This window comes from Vulpes lagopus, chromosome 4 (assembly GCF_018345385.1).
Source record: "Vulpes lagopus strain Blue_001 chromosome 4, ASM1834538v1, whole genome shotgun sequence".
In the NCBI taxonomy this organism is placed as follows: Eukaryota; Metazoa; Chordata; class Mammalia; order Carnivora; family Canidae; genus Vulpes; species Vulpes lagopus.
The window spans coordinates 14,840,244-14,854,836 of NC_054827.1; the positions used below are offsets into that span (position 1 = coordinate 14,840,244).

A 14,593-nucleotide genomic window follows, 5' to 3' on the forward strand; every position below is an offset into this window, starting at 1 on the left:
TTGTCTTCAATTTCTTCAAGGGTTAAATCTTGTAATAGTTTGGCCATATGATCACAAATCATGACCCACCTCAACCCCAGTGGGTATCCCTTGAGAAGGCTATCCCCGTCTCACAACACAGAAAACATTACCCTGGTCCAGGACTTACTGCTAAAAATGACATTGCTCTTTTCATCAGAGATAACGTCATTCCTGATTCTCAGACCACTGCCTTAGTGATGCCCAGAGGCTGCCTCTCCTAAGGTACTAACAAATTGGACGTGGGACATTTATAGCTTTTCTTTCTTTGATATTAGAGATTATACTATACTTCCTGAGCTTACTGTCTGCTTAGTCCATGAATCTTGTATATACCTTGCTCTTGGTCAAAACCCCTATACTCCTTTGCCTCAAGGGAAATCACATAGAGGTTGCTAACTATCTGTGCCATCCTAAAAATTAATGACAATGATTATTCCAGCCCCTAACTCCCTGAGGAAAGAACCCTTCACTTTCCAGTGCCTTCTCTTATTCCCCTACTTCAATTTTCCATCACAATTCCCCACTGTGTACTCTGATCATGTCCCCCACAACCACCGCTTCTCACTGGTTATGACCAAGTACTATTAACCTTTACATACATACACCTTACTAAATAATTAACTTATATCCTCCAACAATATAACTGCTAGACCTCTCAGCTTGACCTAAGAAAAACACCAAGATATTATTTTTACGAAAAAATATAATTCATTCTTTTAACCCACTTTTCAGCTCCACCAAAATATGGTTAGAAGCCCCAGAAATTTCAGATCTGGCTAATACCACATAAATGAGGAACTCAGTTGTGGGAGGGCCTGCAAAGACTTATGCTTCTCCTTTTTTTCTTTTCTGCTCTTTTGATAACTCACTCACTTCCTTTATCAGGTTCTCACACTCTAGGCCACTCTATACCCATACAAACGGCCACTAGTTCTCACACTCTAGGCCACTCTATACCCATACAAACGGCAGGTCCCAGACCACTAGAGAAAGGCCCTCTACACTAGAGCCCACTGAAATTACTCAAATTAGTCATCCAGAGGGAGCCCGCAAATCCTAGCTAGCCACACTCAGCTTGCCACACATAAGCTGCCAACTACAGCTCCAGTATGCTGTTTTGAGGTAATCCTTTGTGGTGCAAGGTCTGGAAACTTTCTCTCATCTAGAGCTGTAAGTAACAAAGAGTTTACCTTTCCTCTGAGTGTCATTGTGTTGTCTCTTGTCATCAAAAGATTTTTTTAAAGATGTACTTATTATAGAGAGGAAAAAAGAGTGGGAAGGAGAGGGAGAGAGAGTCAGAAGCAGACTCGGTGTTGAGCAAGGAGCCCAACCTGGGGCACAATCTGACAACCCTGAGATCAAGACTTGAACTGGAACCAAGAACCAGATGCTTAAGTGACTGTCACCCAGATGCCCCTCAAAAGAATCCTTAAATCTTATAAAACAGTTGAGTGTTTTATCTTGAAAATGTGTTTAGTTTTGTTAAATGCTTTTTCCTGCAACAGTGGAGATGGTCGTATGATTTTCTCCTTCAATCTGCTAATGTGATCTGTTACATTATTTGATTTCTGTATGTTGAGCGATTCTCGAATTCTAATTTATTAAAGATTTTTGCATCGATATTCATGAGGGATTTTGGCACGTAGTTTTCTTAGAGTGTCTTCATCTGGCTTTGGTATCAAGAGTAATGCTGGTCTCAGTAAATGAGTTGAAGTGCTCTCTCCTCTTTAATTTTTTTGGAAGAGCTTGATTAGGATTGGTGTTAATTCTTTCTTTTTTTTTTTTTCTTTTTTTGTAATCGATGTTGATTTTCTTTTTTCCCTTTTTTTCCCTTAAATTCAATTTGCCAACATAGAGTACACCATTAGTTTCAGATATAATTTTCAATCATTCATCAGTTGTGTATAACACCGTGCTCATCACATCATGTGCCCTCCTTAATGCCCAGATTGGCGTTAATTCTTTAAAATTTGGTAGAATTCCTTAGTGATGCCATCTGGTACAGAGATTTTTATTTTGTTGAGAGGTTTTTGAGTACTGATTAAATAATTATTACCATTCATAGGTCTATATTTCTATTTCTTTATGATTCAGTCTTGATAGTTGTGTTTCTAGGAATTTGGCCATTTCATCATGTTATCCAATTTGATTAGTGTGCAGTTATTCATAATATTCTGTTATGATTTGTTTCATTTTTGTGAAGTTGGTAGTGATGTCCCCACTTTCTTTTCTGATTTTAATAATTTGAGTATTTTTTTTCTTAATCAGTGTGGCTAAAGGTTTGCCAAATTTTTTATCTTTTCAAAGACCCAACTGTTGGTTTCATTGAATTTTATTGATTGTTTTCTTATTCTCTATTTCATTTATCTCCACTCTAATCTTTATAATTTCCTTCCTTTTCCTAGCTGTGGGTTTAACTTGGTCGTCTTTTTCTAGTTCCTTAAAGTGTAAAGTTAGAATTTGATTTGAGAACTTTTTTCTTCCTTAGTGTAAGTGTTGCTATAAATTTGCATAGCACTTCTTTTTTTTTTTTTAATTTATTTATTTATGATAGTCACAGAGAGAGAGAGAGAGAGAGAGGCAGAGACACAGGCAGAGGGAGAAGCAGGCTCCGTGCACCGGGAGCCTGACGTGGGATTCGATCCCGGGTCTCCAGGATCGCGCCCTGGGCCAAAGGCAGGCGCTAAACCGCTACGCCACCCAGGGATCCCTGCATAGCACTTCTTTTACTATATCTAATATCTTTTGGTATGTTGTGTTTTCATTTTTATTTGTCTCAAGATATTTCCTAATTTTCCTTGTGATTTCTTATCTGACCAATTGATTGCTTTAAGAGTGTGTTAATTTCTATATATAATTCCCAGTTTCCCTTTTGTTATTGATTTCTAATTTCATTCAATTGTGGTCAGAAAAGATATTTTGTATGATTTCAGTCTCTTTCAGTTTATTAAGATTTGTCTTGGGGCCTTACATATGGTCTATCCTGGAAAGTGTGTTCCATGTGACTTGAAAAAAATGTATTCTGCTTTTGTTGGGTGGAGGGTTCTGTATATGCCTGTTAGATCTAATTGGTTCACAGTATTGTTCAAATTCACTATTTCCTTATTGATCTTCTGTCTGGTTGCCTTATCAGTTATTGAAAGTGAGTATTGAAGTCCTTAACCATTATTGTATACTATCTATTTGTCCCTTCAAGTCTGCCAATGTTTGCTTCATATTTTGAAGCTCTCATGTTTGGTGGCTATATATTTATAATTCTTCATAGGTTCTTGGTGGACACTTTTATCAAATTATAATATTCTTCATATCATAACAGTTTTTGATTTAAAGTCAATTTTGTCTGATATTAGTAAAAACATCTCAACCCTCTTTCCATTATTATTTGATATGGAATATATCTTTCCATTCTTTCACTTTCATAGTATTTGTGTCTTTAGATTTAAAGTGAATTTCCTGTAACTAGCATATAGTTAGATTATGCTTTTTTAACCCATTCTGCCAATCTATGCCTTTTGACTTGGGAATTGAATATATACAATTAACAAAACTACTGTTAAGGAAGGACTGACTTTTGCCATTTTGTTATTTGTTTTCTGTATGCCTTGTAGCTTTTTCATACCTCATTTCCTCCATTACTGCATTCTTTTGTGTTTAGTTGATTTTTATAATAACATATTTTTATTCCCTTCTCATTTTATTTTATGTAATTTTATAGTTATATTCTTTATGATGAAAGAAATTGAAGAGGGTGCCAAGAAATGGAAAGACATTCCATGCTCATGGATTGGAAGAAGAAATATTGTTAGATCTATACTACCCAAAGCAATCTACACATTTAATGCAATCCTTATCAAAACACCAACACATTTTTCACAGGTCTAGAACAAATAATTCTAAAATTTGCATGGAACCACAAAAGACCCTGAATAGCCAAAGAAATCTTGAAAAAGAAAAGCAAAGCAGGAGGTGTCACAATTCTGGACTTCAAGCTATATTACAAAGCTGTAGTCATCAAAACACTATAGTCCTAGCCCAAAAATCAACACATACATCAAGAGAACAGAATAGAAAACCCATAAATGAACCCAAACTGTATGATCAATTAATCTTCAACAAAGCAGGAAAGAATATTCAATGGGAAAATGATAGTCTTTTCAACAAATGGTGTTGGGAAAACTGGACAGCAACATGCAAAAGAATGAAACTGGACCACTTTCTTATACCATACACAAAAATAAATCCAAAATGGACTAAAAACCTAAATGTGAGACCTGAAACCATAAAATCCTAGCGAAAGACACAGGCAGTAACTTCTCTGATATCAGCCTTTAGGGAACTTCTTTCTAGATATGTCTCCAGAGGCAAGGGAAACAAAAGTAAATTATAAAAAGTAAACTATATAACCTATATAAAGCTTCTGCACAGCCAAGGAGACAATCGACCAAACTAAAAGGCACCCTACAGAATGGGAGAAGATATTGGCACTTTTTTTTTTTGGAGAATTTAAAAGACAAAAGTATAAAATAATTACAAGTCTATGTTAGTGAGTATATAATTGCCACTGAGCCAGGGTAGACAGAGACAACGATAATAAAAAAGACTCGCTGAAGTCTCACTGAATTTTAATCTGGGGAGCAGGGGGACTGAAACTCAGACTCAGACTCAAGCTGAGTGCAGAGCCCAATATGGGGCTCAATCCCACAAGTTCAAGATCACAACCTGAGCCAAAGCCAAGAGTTGGACACTTAACTGACTGTGCCACCCAGACGCCCCTAGAAATGTAACAGATTTCTGTACATTGATTTTGTATTCTGCAACTTCACTGAATTCATTTAGTGAAGTTGATTCTAGCAGAGGTGTTTTCTCTGATTCTAGCAGAGGTGTTTTTTGGTGAATTTGTTCAGGTTTCCTATATATAGTATCATATCATCTGTAAAAAGTGAAAGTTTCACTGCTTCCTTGCTCATCTGGATGCCTTTTATTTCTTTTTCTTGTCTGATTGCTGTGGTGAGGACTTCCAGTACTATATTGAAAAAAAGTGGTAAAAGTAGACATCCCTATCTTGTTCCTCACAATAGAAGAAAAGCTCTCTGTTTTTCCCCATTGAGGATGATATTAGCTCTGGGATTTTCATATATGGACTTTATAATATTGAGGTATGTTCCCTCTAAACCTACTTTGTTGAGGGGTTTTATCATGAATGGATGTCATACTTTCTTTTTTTAAAAAAAGATTCTTTATTTATTTATTCATAGAGACACAGAGAGAGAGAGGAAGAGACACAGGCAGAGGGAGAAGCAGGCTCCTTGCAGAGAGCCTGATGTGGGACTCGATCCAGGGTCTCCAGGATCACACCCTGGGCTGCAGGGGGCGCTAAACCACTGCGCCACCAGGGCTGCCTGATGTCATACTTTCTTAAATGCTTTTTCTACATCTATTGAAATGATCATATCGCTCTAATCCTTTCTTTTATTAATGTGGTGTGTCACATTGATTGATTTGCAAATATTGAATCATCTTGCAACCTAGGAAGAAATTCCACTTGATTGTGGTGAATGATTTTTTAAAAAATATATCTGGTTTGCAGCATTTTATTGAGAATTTTTGCACCCCATATTCATCAGGGATTTTGGCTTGCAGTTCTTTTTTTAGTGGAGGCTCTATCTGGTTTTGATGTCAGAGTAATGCTGGCCCCATAGAATGAATTTGGAAGTTTTCCTTCCTTTTCTATTTTTTGAAACAGTTTGAGAATAAAAAATATTGACTCTTTAATTTAAATTCTTTAAATGTTTGTTAGAATTCGCCTGTGAAGACATTAGGTTCTGGACTTTTGTTTGTTGGGAGTTTCTTGATTACTGATTCCATTTCTTTGCTGATTATCAGTTTGTCCAAGTTTTATATTTATTCCTGTTTCAGTTTTGGTGTTTATATGTGTCTAGAAATTTGTCCATTTCTTCCAGGTTGTCCAATTTGTTGGCATAGTTTTTCATAATATCTTATTGATATTTGCATTCCTGTGGTGTTGGTTGTAGCTCCTCCTCTCTCATTTGTGATCTTATTTATTTGGATCCTTTCTCTTTTGATGAGTCGGGCTAAAGGTTTATCATTTTGTTACTTTAGAAGGAGCTCCTGGTTTCATTGATCTGTTCTATTGTTTTTGTTTGTTTGTCTGATTTTGATTTCTATATCCTTTATTTCTGCTTTACTCTTTATTATTTCATTCATTCCACTGGGTTTGGGCTTCATTTATTGCTCTTTTTCTAGCTGCTTTAGGTGTATGGCTAGGTTGTTTATTTGAGATTTTTTTTTTTTTTTTTTGCTTCTGAGGTCAGCCTGTATTACCATATACTTCTCTCTTAGGAACACTTTTGCTTCATCCCAAAGGCTTTGGACTGTTCTGTTTTCATTTTCAGTTGTTTCCATGTATTTTTAAATTTCTTCTTTGATTCCCTGGTTGACCCATTCATTGTTTAGTAGCATGTTGTTTAGTCCTCATTTATTTGTGCTCTTTCCCATATTTTTCTTGTGATTCATTTCTAGTTTCATAGTTCTGTGGTCAAAATGGTGCACAGTATAGTATGGCTTCAGTCTTTTTGTAACTGTCGAGGCCTGTTTTGTGGCCTAATGTGTGACCTGTTCTGGAGAATGTTCCATGTGCACTTGAAAAGAATGTGTAGTCTGCCATCATAGGATGGAAGGTTCTGAATATATCTGTTAAGTCTATCTGGTCCAGTGTGTCACCCAAAGCCATTGTTTCCTTGTTGATTTTCTGTTTGAATGATCTGTCCTTTGAGCTACTCTTATGGTATTATTCTTAATTAGTTCCTTTATGTTGTTATTATTTTATATATTTAGTTGCTTCTAAGTTGGGTGCATAAATATTCGCAATTGTTATATGTTCTTGTTGGGTTGTCTTCTTTATGGTTATATAATGCCCTTCTTTGTCTCTTTTTACTATCTTTGTTTTTTTTATTTTTTTATTTTATTTTTTTATTTTTATTTTTTTTATAATTAATTTTTATTGGTGTTCAATTTACCAACATACAGAAAAACACCCAGTGCTCATCCCGTCAAGTGTCCACCTCAGTGCCCGTCACCCAAAGCTTAGTTTAGGGCAGCCGGGGTGGCTCAGCGGTTTAGCGCCGCCTTCAGCCCAGGGTGTGATCTTGGATACCCGGGATCAAGTCCCACATCGGGCTCCCTGCATGGAGCCTGCTTCTCCCTCTGCCTGTATCTGTCCCTCTCTCTCTGTGTGTCTCTCATGAATAAATAAAATCTTAAAAAAAATAAAGTCTAGTTTATCTGATATAAATATTGCTACTTCCACTTTCTTTGGGGATCCATTTGCATAATATATGTTTCTCTGTCCCTTCACTTTCAATCTGCAGGTACCTTTAGGTCTAAAATGAGTCTCTTGCAGGCAGCATATAGATAGGTCTTTTTTTTTTAATCCATTCTGACACCTTATCTCTTTTGATTGGAGCATTTAATCCATTTACATTCAAAGTAATTATTGACATATTATTTATTGCAATTTTATTACTTGTTTTGTGGTTGTTTCTGGAGCTTTTCTCTGATCCTTTCTTGTCTTTACCACTTTTGGTCTCTGCTTTGCACTCAATGAGTTCCCTTTAATATTTCCTACAGGGCTAGTTTAGTCACACATTCTTTTAGTTTTTGTTTCTCTGGGAAACTCTTTACTTCACCTTCTATTCTAAATGATAGTGTTCTTGGCTGAAGGTTTTTTCCTTTCAGCACTTTGAATATATCATGCCACTCCCTTCTGGCTTGCTTTGTTTCTGTTGAGAAATCTCCAGCTAACCTTATGGTTTTTTTTCTCTTGTATGTTACTGTCTTCTTTTGTGTTGCTATTTTTAAGATTTTTTTCTTTATCATTATATTTTGCAAATTTAATTATGATATGTCTTGTCATTGGTCTGCTTTTGTTGATTTTGGAGTTCCCTGGATGTGTGTTTCCTTCTCAAAATTAGGGAAGTTTTCTGCTATTATTTCATGAAAGAAAATTTCTCCCCCTTTTGTAACTTCTTCTGAGACTCCTATAATACAATTGTTATCACATTTGATGGAATCACTGAGTTCCCTAAGTCTATTTTCATGTTCCATTATTCTTTCTTTTGTTCAGCTTCATTATTTTCCATTATTTTGTCTTCCATCTCACAAATTCATTCCTCTGCTTCTTTTAGGCAGCTCTTCATTGTATTAAGTCTGTTTCTAATCTCATCTATTGCATTTTTCGTTTATGACTGATTTTTTTAACTCTTTTATCTCTGTGGTAAAAGATGTCTTCTATTCTTTTCTCAAGCCCAGGATGTATCCTTACAATTGTTGCTTTGACTTCTCTATCATGCACGTTACTTCTATCTGTCTCTTTTAGATCTCTGGCAGTGGCTTTATTTTGTTCTTTCTTGGGGATAAATTCCTGCATCTTGGCATTTTATTCAGTCTCTGCCTTATTCTCTGTATTATAAAAGTTAGTTATGTCTCCTGCTTCTGAAAATGATAGCCTTATTAAGAGGAAATCATGTAGTTCCCAGGGCCTGGCACTTCAGGGAGTGTCTCAGTGTGTGTTGTGTGCACTCTGCTATTGTGTGCTGGCTGCTCTATCCTTCAGAGCAATCATCTACAGAGGCTCACCTTTGCCCACAGTGGGCAGTGTTTGGTCCTTGGCTGGTTTTAACAAGATGTACTCCGGTCTGCTTGTTAAATGAGTCCTGACACTAACTCCACCAGAACTGAAACCTTGAGAACCCTCTGGTTGGGAGAGGTGGTGTGGATAGGGGTTTGTGCTAGTCTTCTAGGGAAGAGGACTGCCACACTGGGAATGAGACAAGATTGCCTGAGAAGAGCAGTTCTACCAAAGCACTGGGGGTTGGAGCTTGGTGTAACCAAGTTAGGCAGCCAGTGTTGGCATACTGAGCTGCTTCTGTCATGTGGATCTGTGTTTATGCTGGGGAGCAGGGGAGGGGATTGGCACCAGCCAGCTCCTTTGTTCCTGGGGCTGGGTCTCTGTAAATGCTGCCTCTCAGGGAAACACTCTGAGAATAGTGAATAATCTCCCTCTTGTGTGCCTCAGGTATCTCTCAGTTCACTGTTTCCAAGCCATATGCCCCTGGGTTGTTTGTCTGCCTTCTTTCCAGGAGCAGTGCAGTGACATCAGGGCTCCATCCAAGCCAAGCCCACTGACATTGAAAACTTAAGGCTTTAAGCTCTGTTGTTTGCAAGAACTCATGAAATTCAGCCCCTCTCCTTTCCCAAGACAATAGTTTTGGGAACATATTCTCCTTGTGCATTCTCCTGTATGTTCCTCTCTCTCTCATTCTTCTCTGACCATCACTTCCTCCCCTCTGCAGCACCTCTGATCTGTTTACCCCCTAAACTGCATCTCTGCATTTTCTACCTTCTTCAGTATAGCTCTTCTCTCTCTTTAGTTATGGAGTTAGTTTTGTCAGTCTTTAGGTTGATTCATGGTGTATTTAGGATGATGTGATAGTTATCTAGTTGTGTTTGTTGGATGAGGCCAGCCTTCAGTCCTCCTACTGTGCCACAATCTTCCTCTCCTCCACTCCCGTTAGCATTTTGAGCATGTTTAAGAAAGATGGTTTAAAGTTTTTGTCTAGTAAATCCAATGTCTGTGCTTTCTCAAGGAGAATGTCTGGAGATTTATATTGTTCCTTTGAATGGGCCATGTTTTCTTATTTCTTTATTTGCCTTATGATTTTTTACTTGAAAATTGGACACCCGTCCCAATCCTTGCAAACCAGCTCTGTGCTAAGGCACTGCTTCATCAACTGGCTTGGTGTGTTCCAAGCTTAGGGATAAGCCTGAGATAAAAGCTTAAGGTCCATTAAGGTCTTTTCTGCGAATGCCTCTTGCCTGGGCTTGTGTGTGGCTCTCTCAATTCTTCCACATATGTGGCTATTTTTGAATGTCTTAATAGCTCAAAGAATCCCATTCCAACTTCTCCCCAAGGACCTCGATGGTCAATTATATGTACCCACCTGTCCTCTTTTGTTTCATGTACCTCTGTATATGTAATCTTCCTGAAGCTTTCACAAACAGTGACTACTGCTTTTCCCTAAGTCTGAGATTCAAGTTAGATGAAACTACTAGTCCTTTATGACGCCTCCAGAAAGGGTAGAACTTTGGCAGTTAGTTTAATCCATAGCTGGGACTTTGGCTGCTGCATCTTCTATATGAAGACTGTGCTGAGCCAAGAGGGAGTAGGGAAATGGTGAGTAAAATTTCCACGAAATTTCCTATCATTCTTAAGGTAAATTTTTCTTGATTGGGAATTCACTTGTTGATCTTTGGCTATAAGGTTAGTTCAGCCAGTTTATTAGTTTTTGATGTTTTCACAGAATAAAACATTTTCCAAATATCATTTTGCAAATGATAGTCTGACATTTTGCAAATATCACATCTGTTATGAACTTTTTGTGTAGCTAAAACAATCATTATTAAAAATTAAAAGGAAACATATCAGGCAAAAAATTTTCAATACATTTAGATGAAAGCCACTTCTGTAATATCCCAGAAAGCTCTTACAGTAAATCAATTATAAGAATATGAAACCAAGTAGCAATTTGAACAAACACATACAGGTAATTTAAAGAAAAAAGAAATGTTACCATTTTTTGGATGCTGTTAAAGTATATATTCAACTCTTATATTGGATTATTTCTAGATAAAGAAAAGAATAAGACTAGTATTTTTATAGGCTACAAACTCTGTATTGAGGTTTTCTGAACTTTATTAGGTTTATGTATTTTAGCTCTATATCCTTATCATAGGAAACTTTTCCTTGCCCCACCTTTATTCCACTTTTACTTCATACTTTTTAAGGACTGGTTCCCATATTCTTATTATAAACCATCTCATGAAACAGATTGAGCTTCCTCCTAGGTAAAAATCAAGAAGTGTGGTCAAAAGCAAGTGTCCAGCCTTTCCAACTCTGGGCTTTCTTTTTAACTTCCCCTGTTGATTTAAAATTTGCATTATAAAATAGAGACCAATTTCATGAGCATTAGTTCTCACCAATGACCGGTTCAATATGATTATACTATGTTATTAGTTGCTTTTGACACTTTAAACTTTCTTGTGTTAAGTGTGATTGGCTTTGTCTGCCATTTATGACTCCATTCTTTGGATGCCCAGTGGACAGCAGCTTACCAAATTTAGTTAAGATGTTTAAAGTGTAGAATCATAGTGAATTTGGGCCTAGAATTTTATTTTTTATTTTAATAAATGAATATTAAGTTCAAGGCATACGGTTTAAAGAGCCCTTAGCCATACCATGGGACTGTCCATAAAGGACAGTGAAATCCTATTCGTATTAACGCATTTCACAGGTTTATAAGAGACTGAAAGATATCACTATTTTCAACTACCTTGAAAAATTACTAAATAAATAAGTAAGCAAGTTTAGGTTAAACCAGAAGCTCTGTGTGTCATATGTTGGTTTCTTTTTCAGAAGGGAAGTTCAAGTTTCATTTTGCTCAGTACTTGTTAGAGTAGTAGGAAGAACATAGCATTATTTCCTCTCTTGTTAAAATTCTTGCTGAGTTGTCTGGATGAGCTTAATTTAAAACAACTGAAGTCATTGAGCAGACATGGAAATGACACTGGTAAGAGGAACTGTATCTTTACATTAGAAAAAGAGTTCAGATACCATAGAGGAGAGAGAGAGAAAGAGAGAGAGAGAGAGAGAGAGAGAGAGAGAGAGAAATGCCTGCAGAAATTTCAGATGGTACAGAGTAGGATCATGTCTGTTTCCAAAGGTGGCTATGAAGGGAGACCAGTGAGCACAACTTAAAATGCCTACCTAGCTAGTGCTCTGAGGCAAACTTAACTCTTTACCTAGGTCCATAGTACATTAATCACATTACAAGCCCATGAGAAGTTTTAATGATGAAAAGAAGTTTTAATGCCCTTACTTGGGCTTCCTGTTAATACAGGGATTAGTTAGTCCAGTAGATTGGTTAGCCCAATTTATTGTGGAGATTCTTAAGAACCATGTTAAATTAAACCTGTGCATGATATTGACTCTTAAATACCCAAATACCAGCAGCTCCCTGGCAATTGGATATTCAGTGCTGACCCAAGTTTAAATATTCCTCAATAACCAGTTCTCTATTTGGACCTCATAAGATCCGGCAATAGTATAATTATTTTGTCTGATATTAACCTGTTTTTTTCACATAGTCTGTTCTCTGCGCAATATCAACTTGTATATATGTTGTCAGAAATTACAACAATGCAATCTTCATGTTTAAGTTAATTTATATGAGAAATTGTAAACATTGTCTCATATAGCCTTCAGTAGTCTAGTTTTATAGATGTTGTTGATGATGAAAACAATAATTAAGCCTTCCTTTACAAATCCTATGATGAAACAAATAGACTCCCTAGTGATTATACACTGTATTCAATCATCAAAAAATTCTTTGCCTAGCATTAAAAAGGTTGTAATTGCCCTTTAAAAACAATGTCTAATGTATCAGTATTTATTATTAGGAGCAGGCAGAGAAGGGCAGAGGGTCTTTGGTTCCACAAATATACAAATAGTAAGTTACCAATTACATTCAGCTTATGGCTGCTGGACTCTGAAATTTGCTGTTTTTATCAAAACATTCTTTCAGATTCTTTGCATATACATCTTACTCAATTTTCATTAACAAGTACTTGCTCAAGTTGAAGGAGGAAACTATAAAACTTATAAATTTTAGTAAAATCAGTAAAATTTAATAAATTTAAGGGATTTTGGCTTCTAAAATGCTATAGATCTTGTCTGCCCTGGGGATAATGCAGTTTCATTTTTATTCTGAGATTGGCTTATCTATCATACTGCAAAATACCAAAAAATATTGGACTTGTAATTTTACATTTATGGAGATATATCACAAACAACTTTGATTTAATTCTTTTAAAAAGGGAAAAAATGAGTCTTGTCATTGTAGCACCTACTGCCATAATAGCTAAATAAGTTAATGCATGATTAAGGAATCTATAGTGGAGAGAAACTGACCTGTGATGTATTCAGAAACTAGCAAGAATTGAGGACATTAATATCTCTATGTAAACTGTTGCATTATGAACTAATCGATAAAAAGCATTTGGAAAAAGCCATTCATTAGTTCAATCAACATTATGGAAAGCCTAATATGCACAAGGAGTCATAAAGCATAAAAATGGGTGTGTTGGACTGTAGAGGGAATGTGTTTCATTTATCTATGTATGTATGATACATAACATACCACCACTCAGGGGTTTTTTTGTTTTGTTTTGTTTTGTTTGTTTAAAACAACACCAGTTATTTGTTTACTCTCCTGTAATTTTGGCAGGATCTGGGGACAACTCATGTCTACTCCATGTGGCACCTGCCCCATATGACTTAATTGGGATCGGAAGATCCACTCCCATTATGACTTACTCATATGGACAGCAAGTTGAGGCTGGCTGTCTTCTAGGTGATCAGTGGAGTTGTTGACCAGACTTTCAGTTCTCTTCCATGTTGCCTTTGCAGAAGGCTGGGTTGGGCTTCTTACCACATAGCAGTTGAGTTCAGAAAGAAAGATGGTAAGTGCCAATGTGCAAAAGCTTATCAAGTCTTGGCTTACTTCATGCTTAATAATATCCTATTGGCCAACTCTAGTCACATGGCCAAACCCAGAGTCAATGTGGGAAAAAATAATGTAAAAGTCTGAATACTGAAGAGGAGCCTGGTTCCTTGGAGGCCAAAGTACCAGCCTTCCATGGAAGAGTGGCTAGAGAGTCATAATACAAAGAACATACCCTGTTCTGCTTCAAGGAGCTCACAGAGAAGAAACCTTTGAATACTGTTGATGTTTTACTGCATATCACAATGGTAGACCTGGGAGACAATTGTTTACGCAATACAATGGTTTGCTTATGGTATTATATTATAGATAGGACAAGTGAAAAATCAGGAAAGCATGACCATGAGCCCAGTGACCACAAGGTAGTCCAATTAAGCTGAGGCCCAAGGGAAGACATGTTGCATCACGATACAAACCTATTTCTTGCTGTCAGTTCTGCAATCAAGTCAAACTAGTGACATGTTTTAAATATTCCAGGCTGTTTTATTACTCTTCTTGTCTGAGTAGTGAAGTACTGTGGTAACTTGTGGTGTATTCTTAGGCAAACCCTTCACCATGCTAGGTTTCCTCATTTCTCAAACAAGGGAGTTGAAATTAGGTGATCTCTACAGCTCCTTCTAAGTGTTATATTTTACTATATAACAATATAGCTAGTAACATTAAATCCTCTGATATCAATAATGGGAAGTGTGTTTTTTTCCTGATAAGCACATTCCTTTAACTAGTCAATAAAGTTTACTGAAAGCTACCGGGTGAATCTGGACTTCTGTGGGCAGATCTGTTTGCTCCCTAGTAGGCTTTGACTGTGGAAGCTGGAGTGGCATGAATTAGGGCTGGCTTTTGGATTTGCCATAGCCAGCAATTCCTCTATTGTGAACTCGGTGTCTTCTTGGATCAAAAGGTTAATTTCTGCATTACTTACCTTCCAGGGTTGC

The 14,593-nt window shown here is 36.7% G+C and overlaps 1 protein-coding gene across 4 annotated transcripts in view; it reads left to right on the top strand.

Annotated features, from left to right (window-relative positions):
* Positions 1-950: 950 nt before the first annotated feature.
* The window catches only part of TLR3 (toll like receptor 3), a 41,464-nt gene continuing 27,821 nt past the window's right edge, over positions 951-14,593 (top strand). Inside the window, exon 1 of one of the 4 annotated variants that reach the window (XM_041753393.1) lies at positions 951-1,191. The gene's annotated coding sequence lies outside the window, so the exon portion shown is untranslated. Of the gene's footprint in view, positions 1,192-14,484; positions 14,560-14,593 lie in introns of those variants that run through there. The other 3 variants (XM_041753386.1, XM_041753395.1, XM_041753385.1) reach the window with 3 other exon arrangements.